The sequence below is a fragment of the Pinus tabuliformis genome, chromosome Q (assembly GCF_031772625.1).
Source record: "Pinus tabuliformis cultivar Carrire ecotype Pingquan chromosome Q, CPIR1, whole genome shotgun sequence".
Taxonomy (NCBI): Eukaryota; Viridiplantae; Streptophyta; class Pinopsida; order Pinales; family Pinaceae; genus Pinus; species Pinus tabuliformis.
In genome coordinates, this window is record NC_142296.1 from 589908206 (window position 1) to 589926558 (window position 18353).

Sequence of the window (18353 nt, forward strand, 5' to 3'; positions counted from 1 at the left end):
AATTATTCAAAGAAATAATGACAGCACGAGGCCTGGACTCATACACAGCATGTCGCCTCCACAAGTATGGCTGGCCTAATAGTACATCACAAACATCCAGAGGTGTAACATCACACAATACCTCGTCTGTGAAGGGCTTGATGCTGTATGGAAGGCGGCACTGCTGGCGAACTTTCAGATCTCGTCCTTCATGAAGCCACCCGATACTGTACGGCTGTGGGTGTGGTGTAGTCGGTAGGCCCAACCGCTTCACGACCTCTGCTGAAACGAGGTTCTTTTGGCTACCACTGTCGACAATGAATCGCAGCGGTGAACCCTTCACCCACATCTGTGAGTGGAAAAGACGCTCCCCCTCCTCTGGATCTTCGGGCTCATTTTTCTTGATCTTGGCAGTGGCAACAGTGGCACTAGGATCCGCATCAATGATCTGCTTCCCTTTACTATTCCCCTTGTCGGGTTCTGGCTCAGGGTCGGAACATGCATCTGATTCGGAAGCCTTCAACTCGGCCACCAGCGACTGCTTGGTCCGACACTCACTTGTGTTATGAGTGGGACTCCTGTGGAACTCACACCACTTCCCTGTGTCCTTCTTCGGCTTCATGGTGTTGTTCTTTTCTTGCGGCTTCGACGGGTTATCTTGGGTCACCCCGCCTTGGCTTTGTCCTTTGGGCTTCGGATTTGCAGATCCAAAGTCTCGCTTCTTCTGTTTGAACTTTTGCTCGATTTTGACAGCGTATCGGTATGCTGTGCCGAGTGAGGAGATGTTCAAGAACACCATCTCTTCCTGGATGTATCTGTGCAGGCAGCCACGGTATTTGAGCACCAGATGCAGCTCAGAATCTTTGATACCCAACTGTGTGCGAAGGGTATGAAAAATGTTTGTGAACTCCGGCACATCTTGGTCTCGTCCCTGCCGCAATGTGGTCCATTTGATGTATTTGTCCTCATAGCTTCCGACAGGGTAGTACTGCTCCTTGATGGCATCCCGAAAGTCATTCCAAGTGGGTGCGGCTGAAAACAGTGAGCCTGTACTTTCATCCTTCTGCTCGCAGTAGGTTTCCCACCAGTCCTTGACGTGGGGGGCTGCTTTGAGAAGAGCAAAAACAATCTTTTCCCGACTTGAAAATTCGTGAACAGAAAAATACCCATCTAGCAGATTTAACCATTTATCTACGGCATCTGCGTCTATTTGACCCTCGAAGATGGGGATTTCAAAATTAACTTGTACCTTGAACGGTGTGGCGTTTCCAGAGTCGCTGTTGGAAGTCGATGCGTCGCCTCTGGGTAGCCGCTGAAGGATCTGCGCAAAGCTATCCATCATCGCGTTCCTTTGCCGCTCGAGCGCTTCTTCGAGCAATATTTTGATAGGATCTCCTGCCCCCTCATCTTTCTTCTCATCCGCCATGGGAGGCCGTCGGGATTTGCGAGGCTGGTCTTGCAAAGGTTCGACCAGTTCAAGCCCTAACTCCTTATATCCCGACCTCGTTGGGGACATGCAAAGAAAAACAGAGAAAAAGCAGACCGCTCTGATACCACTGATCCGGATTTAAGCAGGAACGCAACAAATTATAGAGATAACCATAAATACAGAGATGCAATAACCATAAACACATAGACGCAGCGGAAATAATGATTCATTTCATTAATGGAAAATACTGAATACAACCAGAAATGGAAATAAACCAGCTAGGGCGATGGTAGCTATCTCTGAGAAGAGATGTGCGGCTACATGCCTCTGAACTGTTCCGAACTGTCTTACAATGAGGCTCGAAGGCCTATTTATTGTTGAGAAATAATGGAAAACCCTTCACATACCGAAACCTAACCCTAGAAGATGAAACGCCAAATTGTGGGCCCCGTTTGGGTAAATTGGTACATCAATTTCCCGGGGTCGTAACTTTGGCATACGATCTCCGTTTGACGCGTACGATAGCTCGTTAGAAAGATCTATCCGAGTACTACCACTTTGGGGGGGGCAACATTAGGGCTCGATCGCCCCAGAATTCCAAAAAAATGTCGTTTAGGGCCTCAAAACGGCTCCGGAAGTTCAGGACCCGAAAAACTGCTAAAAATAGTAAACTGTGCTACAATTAAGGAAACTGAAAAGACTGAAAGAGACAGTTGTGAGGGTCCAAATGGGTTGGTGGGTGGCCACCAACATCCACCTGGATCAATGCCTGAAGAGACATTAGAATGGGTTCAATCGTACTGGAGTACCCAACTATGCCATGCAATGTAGTGCTACAATGTGACTACAAAAGGAGAAGAATATGATCCACAAAAAATAAACGTTCTAGAGATTGAGGGACAATGTGAGGTTGAAGGACCCAAAGTAGCAAACCCTGATATAACAAAACCCCTAAAGACTAGGCAATAAATATTGGATCCGACGTGCAGCCTAAGTTTGCAAATATAGGTGATTATTGGGATGAAGATACACTTGATAAACTGGCAGAGCTACTGTGTGAGTACTAGGACTTGTTTCCCACTATGTTCTCAGATATGAAAGGAATAGTAGGGGATCTAGGAGTTATGAAGATCAATTTAAATCTTGATGCGAAGCTCATGAAATAGAGACCCACCGCCTAAATCTAAAGTATAAGGAGAAGGTGCACAAAGAGCTAGACAAAATGCTGGAAGCTAAAATTATTGAGCCAATAAAAAAATTTAATTGGGTGATCCCTATGGCTGTTCAAGAGAAGAAGCAGAAGGGCGAAATCAGAGTATTCGTAGACCTGAGAAAGGTCAATGATGCATGCATTCATGACCCATTTCCAACACCATTTACAAATGAATTTTTGGAGAATGTTGGAGGACAGGAAACTTATTTGTTCATTGATGGGTTCTCAGGGTATCGCACCAAAGGATTGCAGGAAGATGACCTCGGCAATGGAGTGGGGATGCTTCCAGTACACAGTGATGCCATTCAGACTGAAAAATGCACCCACGATCTTTTCAAGAGTTGTAATTCTAGCATTCAAAGAATTCTTCCATAAATTCTTAGAAGTGTATTTTGATGGCTAGAATGCGTTTGGATTAGTAAAGCACCATATTGAAAGTATACACCTTATGTTGGATACGTGTCACAGATACAAAATTTCTCTAAACATGAAGAAACATCTCTTTTGTGTGCCTTATGGGATATTGCTAGGCCACGCCATATGTAAGAAAGGACTAATGGTAAACAATGCGAAGATAGCAGGTATTGTCAATTTAGAAGCTTCGAATAATGTAAAGAAGTTGCGCACAATGTTGGGCCACACTAGCTACTATAGAAAGTTTATCAAAGATTATGCACAGATAACTGTGCTGATGGAGAAGCAACTGAAGAAAGACATGACCTTCTACTAGGATGAAGAATATCAGTGTAGTCTAGATGTGTTAAAGGAAAATATGGTAACTACACCCATACTGGTGTTCCCTGACTCGAAAAAAAAAATTCATGTGCATGTGGATGCCTCTTGTATTGCATTGGGTGTAGTATTGACTCTTCCAGGAGAAGGACGAATTGATGATACTATAGCCTTTATGAGAAGGAAATTATCAAAAGCAGAGAATAACTATTCAAATATAGAGTGCGAAGAACTGACGATGGTCTACACGCTGCAAAAATTTTGACATTACTTGTTAGGTGCACATTTCAAATTGTATATAGATCACTCTGCTCTCAAGTACCTGGTAAAAAAGCCTGTATTATGGGGAAAGCCTGGACGATTGAACGCAGGACCATATCATCTATCTAGAATTGAGACAGGTGAAGAACGTACTAATTTGGCGGAAGGGTTTTCGGATGCACATCTCTTTGCTGTACGTGTCACAAATGATCATTTTGCTGATATAATCTAGTTTTTAAGTAATAGAACAACCCCGAATGGATATTATACTCAGTAGGAAAACGAATTGGTAGTCCCTGTTGTTGATTTTTTTGTGATTATGACACACCTATATAAGATGGGTACTGATGAAATATTGCACCAATATGTTCTAGAGTTTGAACAATCTAGCATCCTCGCCGAAGTACATGGAAGGGTGGCAGGAGGACACTATGCATGCAGAGTAACGATGCAGAAGATTCTACACGTAGGATTATGGTCGCCAATGGTGCATAAGGATTCTAAGGCATATTGTAGGGCATGTGATGCATGTCAGAGGATGGGAAAACCATTACTAAGGGACAAATTTCCCTTAAATCCTTAGATTTAATTGCACGTGTTTGAAAAATGGGTGATTAACTTTGTGGGTCCAATACAACCCCTAGGGAAAAAGATGGGCATGCAGTACATTATTACTACGACGGAGTATTTGACAAGATGGGAAGAAGCCCAACCAGTGAAGGACTGTAGTGATGATACAGCTGTGAATTTCCTGTTTGAGTATGTCTTGACAAGGTTTTGGTGTCCTAAGATACAGATGAGTGATAGTGGTATGCAATTTCTAAATGAAACTATTTCTACGATGCTCGAAGAATTTCAGGTTTATCATCAAAAGAGTATACCCTATCATCCTTAGGAAAATGGTACGGTTGAAGCATTCAATAAAATTCTGGAAAACACATTGACAAAGGTCTAGAACATGCAGAGGAATGATTGGGATGTGCACATACTAGCGATCCTATGGGCATATAGAATGACGTGTAGGAAGTTGACATGACAAACCTTGTTCAGGCTGGTCTATGGGATAGAGGTTGTAATGCCCATGGAATATATTGTGCCAAGTTTGCGAATTGCATCATTGACTGATATGATGGACCAAAATACTAAGGAAGAGTGCCTCGCGCAGTTGATGGAATTAGAAGAAGACCGATTTCTAGTAGGACTTCACCAACAGGTGCAGAAGGAGTGCGAGAAGGCCTGGAATGATCGACATATTAAGCTACACACCTTCAAGGTGAATGATGTAGTGCTATTATATGATATCAAGTTCACGAAGTTCTCTCAGAAGTTTCAAATGAACTAGTTGGGACCCTATTTAGTCAAGGAAATTACAGATGGTGGTGCATTTCAGCTTGCGAAGCTGAATAGGGAATTATGTTCGGGAAGATTTAATGGAAGTCGTTCGAAGTTGTATCAAGGGGATCCTGCCCCTGCATGATGATGACATGATAGAAGGATAGACTTAGTACTCTAGGTAGCTGCAAGTAAGTACGAGACTATAAAATACACTGTCTGAATATTGGGAAAACAAATTAAGGGGGTTGTGCGAGGGAAGCGAGAAGGGAGGGCCAGGAGGAGTTGCATGAAGAGAGATGCACCATGGAGGATGGTGTCCTGTAGATGAGTCAAAAAATAGTTGTTGGATGCACTATAGCTATTTGGATGGCAAAAATATCGTTAGGAGAAGTAGGTAGGCTGCATGTCTAGCACAAATCTTTGACAATATGCCACCAAAGGTGCATTTATGATTGGGTTTTGGAGGGAACAATCGGATTTGAATTTGAAACTGCATATAAATCTGGCATGCTAGCCTGCATTATAACACTTTTATTTTAGATAATTTTCTACGAGAAAGATTCTTGTATGTCTAAGAAGGATTGGGAGGAACTTCTTTCACGGTTGGAGTTCAAAAACTTTCCTGATTGGAACCATAAGATCGTCCTCGAGAAAATAACTAATCCCATAGAAGTCACAAGTTTTGTAGCCACTGCCTCTAAAATCGCAACCCTTGAAATCGTGTCGGTGATGGAAGCTACACTGTCTGTGCCTACGGCATTGAGGTTGCCTAGACCTAAACCATCCACTACTGAGGAGAAACATAAGAAACCAGAGGCTGTTCCGGTGAGGCAGTCACTCAGGAAGAACCCTATGGAGGTTCGATAGAAAGGGAAGATGGACAAGTCGAAACAGTGACAAGGACCCTAGATCTTGATGAAGAGGAGATTCACGAAGGGGTTGAAGAGTTGGATGCTAAGGAGGGAGAGCCTATCACTAGGCTCCCAAGGTATATCCCTCCATGAAAGGGTAGAGAGAAGGTACCCAAGGATTCTGATAATGCTAAATTCACAGTCTCTACACCACTATTGCCGGAGAAAGTGTTATTTGAAGGCACACTCTTAGGGTGCATTCCCACACTCAAAATGGAGGATTGGGATCTAGATGATCACGAGAAATTCTTGCATTTGGTGATAAACAAATATTTAGTGAAGATATACTATGAGGACCCATAGTCACGAGACTGGAACGTATGAACTCGGTCGCGAGGGTTGAGAAGGCTGGGTTTCTAAATATGCTATGGGTACCAAATTTTAGTAGAACCACTATCAACACAGTGTTTGTATGCCAATTGCTTATGCTGGTTCATGATGGGTGTCTTTGGTAGCGAGATCCCATCCCATCACAGATATGTTGATCCATCATAACACCAGGTTTCCCTACAAAGGGGTGGATCTAATTGAGGAGTTTGGAGGCAAGAGGAAAGAAAAGAAACTCGAGGATAGAATGAAGAACGAGTTTCGCTTGATAAAGAAGTCATGCGGATACTTCATCTACTCCATCACATACAAGATGGTGTAGTTTTCCAATCAGATTTTTTCTTGCAAGGTCATGAGAAAGTGTCACACGGATGAGGTGTTGATGCCAGTCATTTCATTGGTTGCACAATGCACGAAACGGGTGCAATAAAACTTGGTGAAGTACCTCTATAAAGAGTTTCTACTGAATTGTCATGAAGCAAAGGATGAGGGAAAGGCATTCCATTATGTCAGGCTATTTTTTATTGATTTCACCATTGCATGGAGTCTCCTAGAGGACAGCTAGTACCCTCCATAGGACGCTAATTTACCATAGGAAGTGAAGTTCACTTCGCTGTGGGAAACAAAGGACCCTGAACAAGTCATGGAAACAAAGATATTATGGGTGTTGGTCAAGATGGACCCTCGCATTGTGATCAACTAGAGACGAAGGCTTTCACCTACCCTATTTCAATAGTTGGAGGCCCACATGGATTTTAAAGCATATTTTCACAATGTATCCATCCATGCAAGGCGAGATCCTAAAAAGGTATATTACAAGTTATCATACCTAGTCACTAAAGCAGGTGTACAGGAAGTCGTGCGAAAATGTCCAAGGGAGTGGCTACATCCCATAGATCTCAGCATGCAAACAAGAAAAGGAAGAGAAAGCTCCTTCACACAAACGACAACTGCGCAGAAGTAGAAAGAGGTAGAGAAGGCAACAGCCTGTGATATAGGATAAAATGCACGGTGTATGGAGAATGGAGATACCCTCAAAGGTCTTCTCGAGACCTTTGGCAAACTATAAGATTATCTGCAGTCGTCACAAAGGTACATGCATGTCCATAAACAATAACTAACTATCAAATCAAGACATATTGATTACCTCAAGCCTCCATGTGATTTGCTGGAGAGCGCAATGCAGCTAGGTGGAAGTCCCCTGAGCCGGCTCCAAATCTAGTCTTGCACTTAGAAGAGACAAACATAATCACAACATACAACCTTGATAACTCATACATGACTATATAAAACACATCTAGTTACACATTACTAAGCTACTCATGCTAAAAGGTATTGGACAAACAAGTAAATGAATGATATTACCAACACCACAGAGAAGAGAGTACAATTGCAGTTCTATATTAATGTCAGAAGAGTGATTACAACCATCTGTTGCATCAGCCTTCCCTTACCCCTATAGCTCCTCTCTCTCTCCCTTCTTACCAAATTCTTATGCTTAGATTTGAGACTATGCTCAACAATCAGGTAAGATATCCTTTCAAATGACCTGACCACTATCACAATAGCCCTAGCTTTGCTTATGTAGCAATTGACTTAGGGTTGCCAAGTTCCTCCATGAGTCTCTTAAGGTTAAAGAAATGATGTTGTCATGCTTTTGAGCTCTTTCCCATTTGCCTCCTTCATTAGGATTTGGAAATCCCACAAATAGGTCGAACTTTAGATGTTTCCTTACTTTTCTGAGTAGATTTAGGAGGGAATATAGAGATATTTATGATTCAATTCTCTCCTTTGACCTCTAGATGCTCATTAGGATCCACTAACGTTGTCCTCGAACTGATAAGTAGAGTTAGTAGGGCCACTAATGCTCCCTTAGGCTTACAGAGAAGCTTTATAAAGCATGTTTTCAATGTTTAGCCAGTGTTAGTGTGGAAACAACGCTTGTGATCTTGGCCTTTGCTTCAACTATCATGTCGTTCCCCCCCGACCTGATGAGGGGGTCAATTTGCTATATAAATAGATGCCCCCTAAAGTATGAGATCAGAGGCTGCGACGATGGCTGAAGTAATTTACTTAACTGTAATTTTCCTTCTTTGACAAAAGGAGAGAGAGGATTAGAGCTTCGGGTAGTACGGGAAACTGGATACAACACATATATATAAAACGACTAAAATCATGTCCTGAGTCAGGCATTCCCATGCTCAGTAGCTATGTCAGAGTGATTTTCTCATCAAAGAGATATGATGATGTTGGCCGCCAATAAGCACTATGTGGATTCGGTGTCATAATAGGATCATTCTGATGAGTTATCTCCAAAAAACAATATACGCAACTTGGGAGACGAAACAAGGCTGAGTGATGCAAGCCTCTACCCAAGGTCTTGATTTCCACTTCACCGAACAACAAAGATTGATACATGTGAATATATGCATTGATTTCAAACATGCATGAAATCGTCTGATTACTAGTTAATAATGGAGACCGTTTAACAGACGCGAGGAAGGCCACCAATAATGGTGATGGTCTCCAAGATGCATAGTACAATCTAGCGAGTGTGAAAAATGCTTTTGTCGTCAAACACACGTGGAATCGCTTAACCAGGAGCCAATAATGAGAACTGCTGATCAAACACAAGGTAACCTGCCACTAATGTCTGCAAGTACCAAGGCACTGAATGTGTTTCTGGGTCGTCTTCCTAGATAGAGTGTTGAAGTCGATAGGAAGATACCTGTCGAAAGATAGGCAATAATGTGTCCTACATCAATTGACACAAAACTAGACAAGAATGATTTGTCTTTTGAGGAATCTTTGAGCATTGGGTCTAAACGACAGAGGGCGCGATGAAAGGATATGCTTGATGGGTTGAGGGAGGAAAAAAAAGGTTAACCCTTGAACAATATAAGGCACGACAATGGTTTTAACCATGCAACACTAGACTCATGGACACCAAAGAGTGTTAGGATACAAAGATGCAAGAACATCAGGTATTTAGGCTAAAACTCATAGAATGGTAGGATTCATATTGAGAGGTCGTCACAAGGAAGGTTTATTTGAGGGAGTTCCATGTTCAGGGGAACGAATGCTGCCAAACCACGCTTTCTAATACTGAATGCAATTTTATTGTCTGCTTTCCCCGTCTGATTAGTTTACTAAGTCCAAACGAGTAAATTCATCGATCTTTTCATATTTTAAGGGTATGAAAAGGATTGCAAAAAGAGTGACTCTATGCTCTATCTGATTAGTTTAATGAGTCCATACAAGCAAACTCATACATCTTTTCATGTTTTGAGAGTCTAAAAAGGATTGTAAAAAGAGCGACTATATATCTTGTCTATTTAATTTAATGAGTCCAGATGAGACAACTCGGTGGTCTTTTCATATTTAGAGAGTTTGAAAATATCGTAAAGAACGACTCCAGGGTGGTCCCTTTGTCATAGTTGTTAACCGAGTGTGACAAAAGGTTAATAGTATACCCAGATCAGTTACTTTTCTGTGAGTTAATCTATTGAATCCAGATAAAGAGAATTCTATGCTCAATAGTTATTGACCTCATTTTGTTACGAGTACGAGGAGACGAACTAAACACATTTTTCATCGTGAATTTTTAATGAGGCACGAGACGATAAACTCAATACCTTCATCAAATTTTAACGAGTCAAATGAAGAAAAATCAAGGTATCTTTTTCAGTTTATTGAGCAAGGAAAAAGAGGTAAAATAACTGCTCATTCCTTCTTCGTAGATTTAACGAGCCCAAAGAAGGGGAAAAACTCGGGGATTTTTCAATTTAAGAGCGAGAAATGGTCCCAAAAAAGTAAGTGCTCTAGTTGTTGCCGTAGATTTTTAACGAGCCCGGTGAGAAAAACTTAGGATTTTTCAGATTAACGAGCGAGAAAAGTACCTGAAAGAAAGCTTGGGTCATCTTTATATATTTTTAGCGAGCAAAAGAAAAAACTCTGGAGTTTTTCAGTTTTATGAGCAAGAAAAAAGCACCTAAAAAGAATGCTCTAATGATCTTTTTTAGTTTAATGAGCTAGAAAAAGAGCAAAAAGGAGTTGCTCGGATCATTGTTGTATGTGTCTAACGAGTCCAACGATGAAAAACTCGGGGATTTTTTAGTTTCTTTGAGAGCAAGAAAATATCCCATAAAAGAAAAGCGCTCATTGAGAATTGCATGTAGTCTTTACTACTTTTCATTCCTGAGGGTAATTCCATCAAAAAGTGGGAAAAAGTATAAAAAAGTAGCAATTCCCATCCATATGGTTTCATGCATGATAAAAAATCATGGTGAATGGACTACTTCCTCTTTAACGATTTCAAAAAATCATGTCTCCAAAATTAAATATAAAGAAGTTCGTTGAGCTTTCACATTCACCATTTTCACTATCTGAGAACTGTGAGAGTGTTTTAGAGCCAAAGAGGAGCATATTTTCCGCAAACCATTGTAGGAAATCTAGGAAACCGTTAAATGTGCCATCAATCCCAGGTAGAGGCCAAAACATTTCTCTATGCATTTCTTAACCTTTCTTATCAGTTTTTGGGGTGGGTTTTTGCAGATCTGAGGTGCCCTAAAGTAGTATTTGTGCACTAATGCCCTCTAGCTAACCTGTAGGGAGCGTTAAATGCCTTATACGACCTGCTGGAGGGCGTTAATCCGTTTTGTGTACCACTGGGGGAGCGTTAGAGCTTGAGGGCGCAATTTAAAACCTCATGCAGTGATTCCTGAAGTTGTATTGCCCCATTTTGACTAATTTTTGGGTTATTTTGCACAGGTTTCAGGTCATAATGACTAGCCTATGGAGAGAATGGACCCATGATAACCAGGAATTGCTGATGTGAAATGATATAGCATGCATACTTGCTTTTCACCGCTACAGTTTATTGAAGTATGCAAAGTTGGAGTTGATGAAAGGGCAAGACGATTTATTGAGATGGATTATCCAACGCTGGGATGAACACGATCAAGTGTTCAGGATTGTAGATCATGAATTGGCTATTGACCATGATGACATATACTTTTTAACTAGTCATCATTGCCATGGGGCATAGGCAAACTGCACCAGAGGTAGGCCTGATCCATGATCTACCCTAGAGCTAGTGCAATCCTACTGCCCTGAGAATGTACTTGTCAACAACAAAGTCCCCATAGAGAGGATAAGGTCTAGGTCCATGAGGGCCATTTTATGATTAATTTTGTGGTTGGCGGGGTCAAAGAGTCCCCACATTGCGACAAAGGCCCAACTGTTGCTTGAAGTTGACTGTGTCTAGCCATAAATGTTCAAATGGTGTGAATCAGTGCTTCGCCAGTTGAAGGTAGAGTTAACCACATGCAAGACTCAAATGAAACAAAGTTTTGGTTATGGTACTCTCATAGTGTCATTCATTCTTGAGAGGGTACCTGTTATGCGCCCAATGATGAGCTTAGGTCCCTTGATCTGAGGGAGCCGAGACAGCAGCGATGGTCATCACTTGATCCTTGCACAGGAGGAGGACCGATTTGACATTTCTTCGAGGAAGATTTCTTCCAGTGGCTTTGTGGCCAGATCATGATGATTGATGACTATGCTTATGAGGGCATGGACTTCACCGACGAACTTGACTTGATGCTACTGCCCGAGACCAACTGGGGTCCTCAAGGTGAGAATGGTTTTTGAAAGTACTTCAAGTAGTTTTTAGCTTTTGAATGTTTATGTGATGTTTTTATGGGTGAGCAAGTACAGATGTGAAGCTTTATGCTTAACAAAGATGTGGTGCCATTACGACCTGCAGGCGAACCCCGCCATATGCGACGAGGAGGCCAACTACCTGCTGGAGGGGTGATGCCAACAGTCTTCGTGAAGTTCTGAGGAACCTAGAGGGCTTGAGCATGGCGTCCCCCCCTTCCTATGATGGATATTACTACTCATATATAGCGGCACAAAGTCGGTGTACCTGAGCGGTTTCTGGTTCCTCTTCGGAGGATAGCTAGAGCGGTTTCTGGTTCCTCTTTGGAGGATAGCTAGAGTAGTTTTAGGATTTCAGGAGAAGTAGGCTCTTTTTAGCAGGTATTTTGGCGTATCCAATGGGTGTTTGTAGCTAGGCTTAGTAGCCATTTTGTACTTAAAACATCCATGTTTTGGAATATTTCAATGTAAAAGACTGGATTTTATCTATATATATATATACATATATACAGACATTTGGTATTTTGATGGCATAAATGTTTTTTAAATGTTTTTTGTAACAAATTTAACTCTATAAATTTTTACTTTTCATGCATGCTTATATAGTGAATGAGATAGATGCTAATCTAACACATAGTTGGCTAATGAATTAGCAACCACATTAAATTCTCTAAGAATGTGTTCATATTTGATTACTTCAAATTGATGCTCCAAGAGTCGTACCCTTAAATAATGATGTAACAAGGTGGGATTACGAATGTGATAATGATTTTTTAATTGCATAACAACTAGATGAGAGTCTAACCTGACCACCAGATTGGTGATGTCCCTTGATGATGCTTCAATGAGAAGTGAAATTACAGACGTGTACTCAGCAATATTGTTGGTGGTTGTACCAAGAAAGACTCCTCTAGAACAAAACAGTTCCGACTCAAGTGTCTAGATGACCCAAACAACTGATGCAATGTGTTGTGTGTGACAAGTGGCACCATTCATGTATCCTACGTATGCTAAGAGTAGCGAAGACATCTACATTGCGGGAAAGATGTATGAGCCAAATACTCCAATAAATACCAAAACAATCCAATCACACCAAAAAAGGGAAGAAAAACTTATAAATACAAAAAATTACAAAGAACATGCCCAGTGCAATACTAGGCATAATACTTTTTCAGATAGAGCCCATTTCTAAGCTCGGCAAGCAGGACTCCTTCCCAGTCCTGAAGTTCATATGCCCCTTTTGAGAGGGCTTTGTTGACGACATAGGGACCTATCCATAAGGGTTGAAGCATTCCTACCCCCAAGAGGTCATGTTTTTTATCATAGAGAAAAACAAGATCTCCCTCTTGGTAAGACCAAGGGTTGACCTTTTTGTCCTATTAGGTTTTTACCCAGTGCTTGTGAGCCTCGAGTGCCAATTCGACATCTCAACACGGTTCGTTTAGTTGGTTGAGGTATAGCAGACCCTCTACTTCGGTGGTAGTTTTGGGCAGGAGTTCAATGGCTATTTGTAGGGAAGGGATCTGACACTTGATGGGTAAAATGGCTTCCACACCGTAAGCTAGTTGAAAAAGTGTAAAGCCCATGGCAGTTTTTATTGAAGTTCGGTATGCCCATAGCGCTAAATATAACATTCGATGCCAATTGGTTTTATGATTTCCTACCAACCTACGAATCATGGTCTTTAAGAGACCATTGACGGCCTCTACTTGACCATTAGCTTGGGGGTAGTATGAGGATGATTGATCCTAGCAAAAAACCTAGCAGCAATGTTAAGTCAAACATCATGTGATTCTGGAAATGAGACCCATGTTCTGTAATGATCATGTGGGGTACACCGAAATAGATAACCTGATTAAACAAGAACATCATCGTGGTTTCCCCATTAGCCCGGTAGGTGGGAAGGGAATATTCCACAACTACTATGATATAGTTGTGTCCAATAGAGGAAATGGGATTGCAAGTTACGAAGTCTACCCCCCATTTGGCAAAGGGGCCAATGGAGATAACTGGGTGCAGTAGGGCCAGAGGAGCGCACATTTTCTTTCTGATCACTTGACAAGGATGGCATTATTGGATGGCCTTGACACAATCTTTGAACAAGGTCAGCCAGTAATAGCCTGTGCATAAGATTTTTTATGTAGTAGATATGCCAGAAAGATGACCACCACATGCTACATCATGGCAGTCATTTAAAACATGTTTCGCTTCTTCATGAGTGAGGTAGCGTCAAATAACTGTATCCGCACCATGATGATATAATGTATCGTTAATCAGTAGATAGTGTCACACTTGGTGGCAGATGCGACAACGGTCACCTGTCAATAGTTTGGGGCGGAACCATTGTGCTTGGAGGTAGACAAGAATGTCACTGTACCAAGGGTCAGTGGTGTTGATAAGATAGACAGCTTCATCTGGAAGAGGATTGTGGGATATCTCGTCAAGATCGACAATGGGAAGGTCTAAAAAAAAATCGGTGAAGACTAAGGACTTATTTGCCTTGGAAGCTGTAAAAACAAAATCAAATTGTTGAGGATCAATATTCATTTTGAATATTTTCCTCCAATTACTTGATGAGACAAAATATGTCTCATGGGATTCTCCAAGGCAATGACAATAGTTTGTCACAGTAGAATGTAGTGTCGGAATCAGTTGAAAACAAAGACGACTACCAATGACAGCTTTTCCACATGTGAATATCTGAGTTCGGGCCCATCCAGGCCTTTGGACAGATAATAGATCACATGTTCACTCTAGTCATCATGAGTTTGAACCAAGACCATTCCGAGAGAGGATGGCGAGGTTGCCAGGTATAGAAGAAAGTCGCGGCCGTAGTTGGGAGCGCTAAGGAGTGGGGCTAATATAAGCACCTTTTTCAAGGCATCAAATGATCATTGAGCTTGATCATCCCACAGATATGACACTCCCTTCTTAAGTAGGCGCATAAAGCCTTTCATCAACTTAGCATAGTTTACGATGAACCGTCGTAAAAAGTTTGCTTTCCCTTGCAAACGTTGGAGTTGTAGAATGGATTGTGGTTTGGGAAATTGAGTAATTTCCTTTACCTTATTAGGATCAACCCTAATCCCATACTTGGAGACAATGAATCCATGTAAGCATCCAGACTCAACAAAGAAAATGCATTTATGCAGATTCAAATGGATGTTGTAAAACCGACACCTAAGAAAGATGGCTCTTAAATGGTTTAGGTGCTGCATTCATTGCTTGAAATGGGCTAGAAGGTCATCCAAGTAATATTGAACGATATGCCTAAGATCGTGAAATGCGTAGTCCATGGCTCTTTGAAAAGTTTCTCCAACATTCTTTAAACTGAATGGGAGTTTGTGATAGGAAAAGATGCCCCATGGGCATACGAAGGTAGTTTTGTGCTGATCTTTTGGTTTTATAGAATTCTGATTGTTATTTGAGAATCCATCCATGAATGAAAATGATTCACAATAATCGATGAATGGCGTCGGATAATTATCCTTGGGACACGCAGTGTTCAAGTATTGATAGTCGACACATACGTGGATGGTTCATTGTTTTTTATCGACAGGAACCAGACTGGAAACCCATTCTGTTAAAGGAACAGGATAGACGAAACCAACATGTAACAACTTTTCCACTTTGTTTTTTATGGCTGCCATTTTGCGGTGATGGACCGGTCGATGCCTTTGACGGACATTTTTATCATTGTCGTAAATCTTGATCTCATGCTCGAAAATAGATGGATCTATGTTGGGCATTTCCTCGTAAGAACAGGCGAATACATCGCAAGATTCCTTAAAAAGGTAGGTGAAGCTTGCAATTTCCTCAGGATTGCAATATGCTCCAATCTGGATGTTTTCCATGATTCCTTTCTTGACATAAATATCGATGAGCAATGTCTTTGAAATATTTCTCATGTTTCCTTCTGCCTCCAAAGTTTGGATAGTTGTATAGGGTAAGGAAACGATTTCTAGTATATCAGGTGACAGGATTTGAAGAGGCATCATGTCCAAACCAGATATCGAAACACGATGGTGCAAGTCCTCCGAAGGTCGCTCTTCTAAGCTCGTGATTTCTCTAATAGCTTCGTCCATAGGTAGGACTTGATTGAGTGGATTGAAAGAAGGATCCATTATGGGAGGGGCAGTGGTACCATTGGTCGTAACCAAAGTGACCGGAGATTCAGATGCATATTGAATGGATTGGTAGGCCAATTCAGCTGGTGATAGTGGCATTTGTTCACTGTAAGTGTCAATGTCTGAAGGAGCCGGTAAGATCCATGGATTAGTCTCTTCATGAGGAATGGATGAAAGAATATTGACTATCTGTGAAACCTTGGGTGGCTGAAGATGGAAACAACCCATTTGGGAAGAAGCCTTTAGTAGACCAGTACTGATACTAATGTAAGAGTTAGGTACACCACCTACTAGGGGTACAGAGCTACTTGGTAATGGGGAATAATCAGGGGTGCAAAAGGATAGCTAGTCCACTGTGACTACCTTTCCATCCAATGGAAATAGGATGATGTGAAAGACAGTAGACACAATGGTCATCATGGCATATGTCCAACTGCGACCCAGCAAGAGATTATAGTCAAGCTTTTTATCTATGACTTCTATGTCCACTGTTACCATTTTCCCATACAAGGTGATGGGGTAGCTAGCTAGGTAACCTTTTGGGATGAAAGTGTGGCTGTCAAAAGCTTTAAGGGAATTCGATGGTAGGGATAGGGTTGGAGAACCCAAAGTGACCCAACATGAAGCTGACATGACGCAGGTAGAAGCACCTTTGTCTATGATAGTTTTATGTATACCTTTACCTTTCGAAAGGATTTGCACGTAAAATGCAAGCTGGTGGGAAAGGGGAGGTTTACATTTTTCCATGTCGAAAATTGGAAGCATGGAATCCTGTGGGTCGATACCACTAATAGCCGAAAGCGAAGCTTTCCTTTGTGCTGGACATGTTTGTATTACTTCGAGCACCAACATAGCCGACGGTGCTTGCGCCAAGTCTTCTACAATGCTGTAGTTTTGGGTAGCACATGCAAATGTATTGTGCATTGTGCATTGAAGTGCCCCTTTAGGGGGGTGAGCGACAGGAGATCCATAGGATTTGGCTCTTGTTTGTAGATCTACCATTTCAAAGGTGTAAATGGTAAAGGGTCCTTCACCAGCTGAAGGATGTTGCAAACCACCATTGTCCCCTTGTGAGGGTTGGGGTTGGTTTGCAATGAGCTGTTGCTGTTGCTGAGCGGGGAAATGATTATTAAGGATAGCGGGGGCTCTACTAGTATCCTTTTTAGCAGTGAAATCTATGCATTCTTGAAGACATGGGAAGTGATAGGTCATTTGGTCTTCAACACATATTTTTCAAGGGAATCTGGTGGGTTTATCCTTTCCATCATCAGGAGGTGCAATGGCCTTCTTCATTGGGTTTTGCTGGTTTGTTGACTACTCGTCAAAAGGAGCGGTATTTTTCTTATTCTTCTTGTTCTTACCACCGGGTTTTTGTGTAGACTGCATAGAGTTTATCACGATGGTAGGAAGAGTAGTCAATTTGGTAGAGGGGTCCACTGACATCTGGGCAATGTGACCGCTGAGTTGTTTTACAGCAGCCCCGGAGGTTGCACCGATAATCCCATCGACATGCGCTCTAGGGTGCTGAGTAGCGGAAGCATTGGAGTTGCGAGGGGCATTGGGGATTACATCATAAAGAGTGCCAGACTATGAATATATTAGATCTAAGTGCTGGGCATGACGTATGGATTGGTCTTCTGTGACCACACCACCTAAGGCAACATCTTTAGTGACTTGGGGTAGTAGGGAATTTCAAAACCAGTCCACTAAGAGATAGTCTAGGAGGGGAGCTTTGATTAACCTCCGCCTACATCTCCATTAATGTATATGATCATAGACATGGGTGGCCATATCCTGATGTAATGAAGTGAGGAGTTCCGTCCTAGTCTCATAGCGGATGGGTAGCTAGAAGTGCTTTAAGAATTCCATCACTAGAGCATCAAAGGTATTTACTGACGTGCGTGCTAACTCGATGTACCACTTGGTTGCGTTGCCAGTAAGGGTGTGGGGAAAAAGATGTAACTGGATACTATCATCCACCATGGAGTTAGAAACAAACCAAATATGATAGGTGGTGATTTAGGTACCCAGATCCTCCCCTTGTTTCCCTTTGAACATGGGGATGTCTGTCGATATTTTATGCGGGATTGGCGGCTAGAGTAACTTATGATAGATGGGGCCATTTGTAAGTTTATACAAGTCGGGGATATCCAACGTTGAAAAAAAAGGCAAAGTGTGCGATGCCTTTGATTCGGACCAAGGTGATGACATATGACTTGAGGATCCTTGCAGTCCTCCCATCGTTTGAGTCCCAAAATTATACATAGGTTGCATGGTATAGTAGTTTCCTTGGGGTATGGTAATGTGGATTTCCATGGGGATTGTGATGCTGGGGTATAGCACTGCCCCGAGGATAAGAAGTGCCCCCTTGACTCATT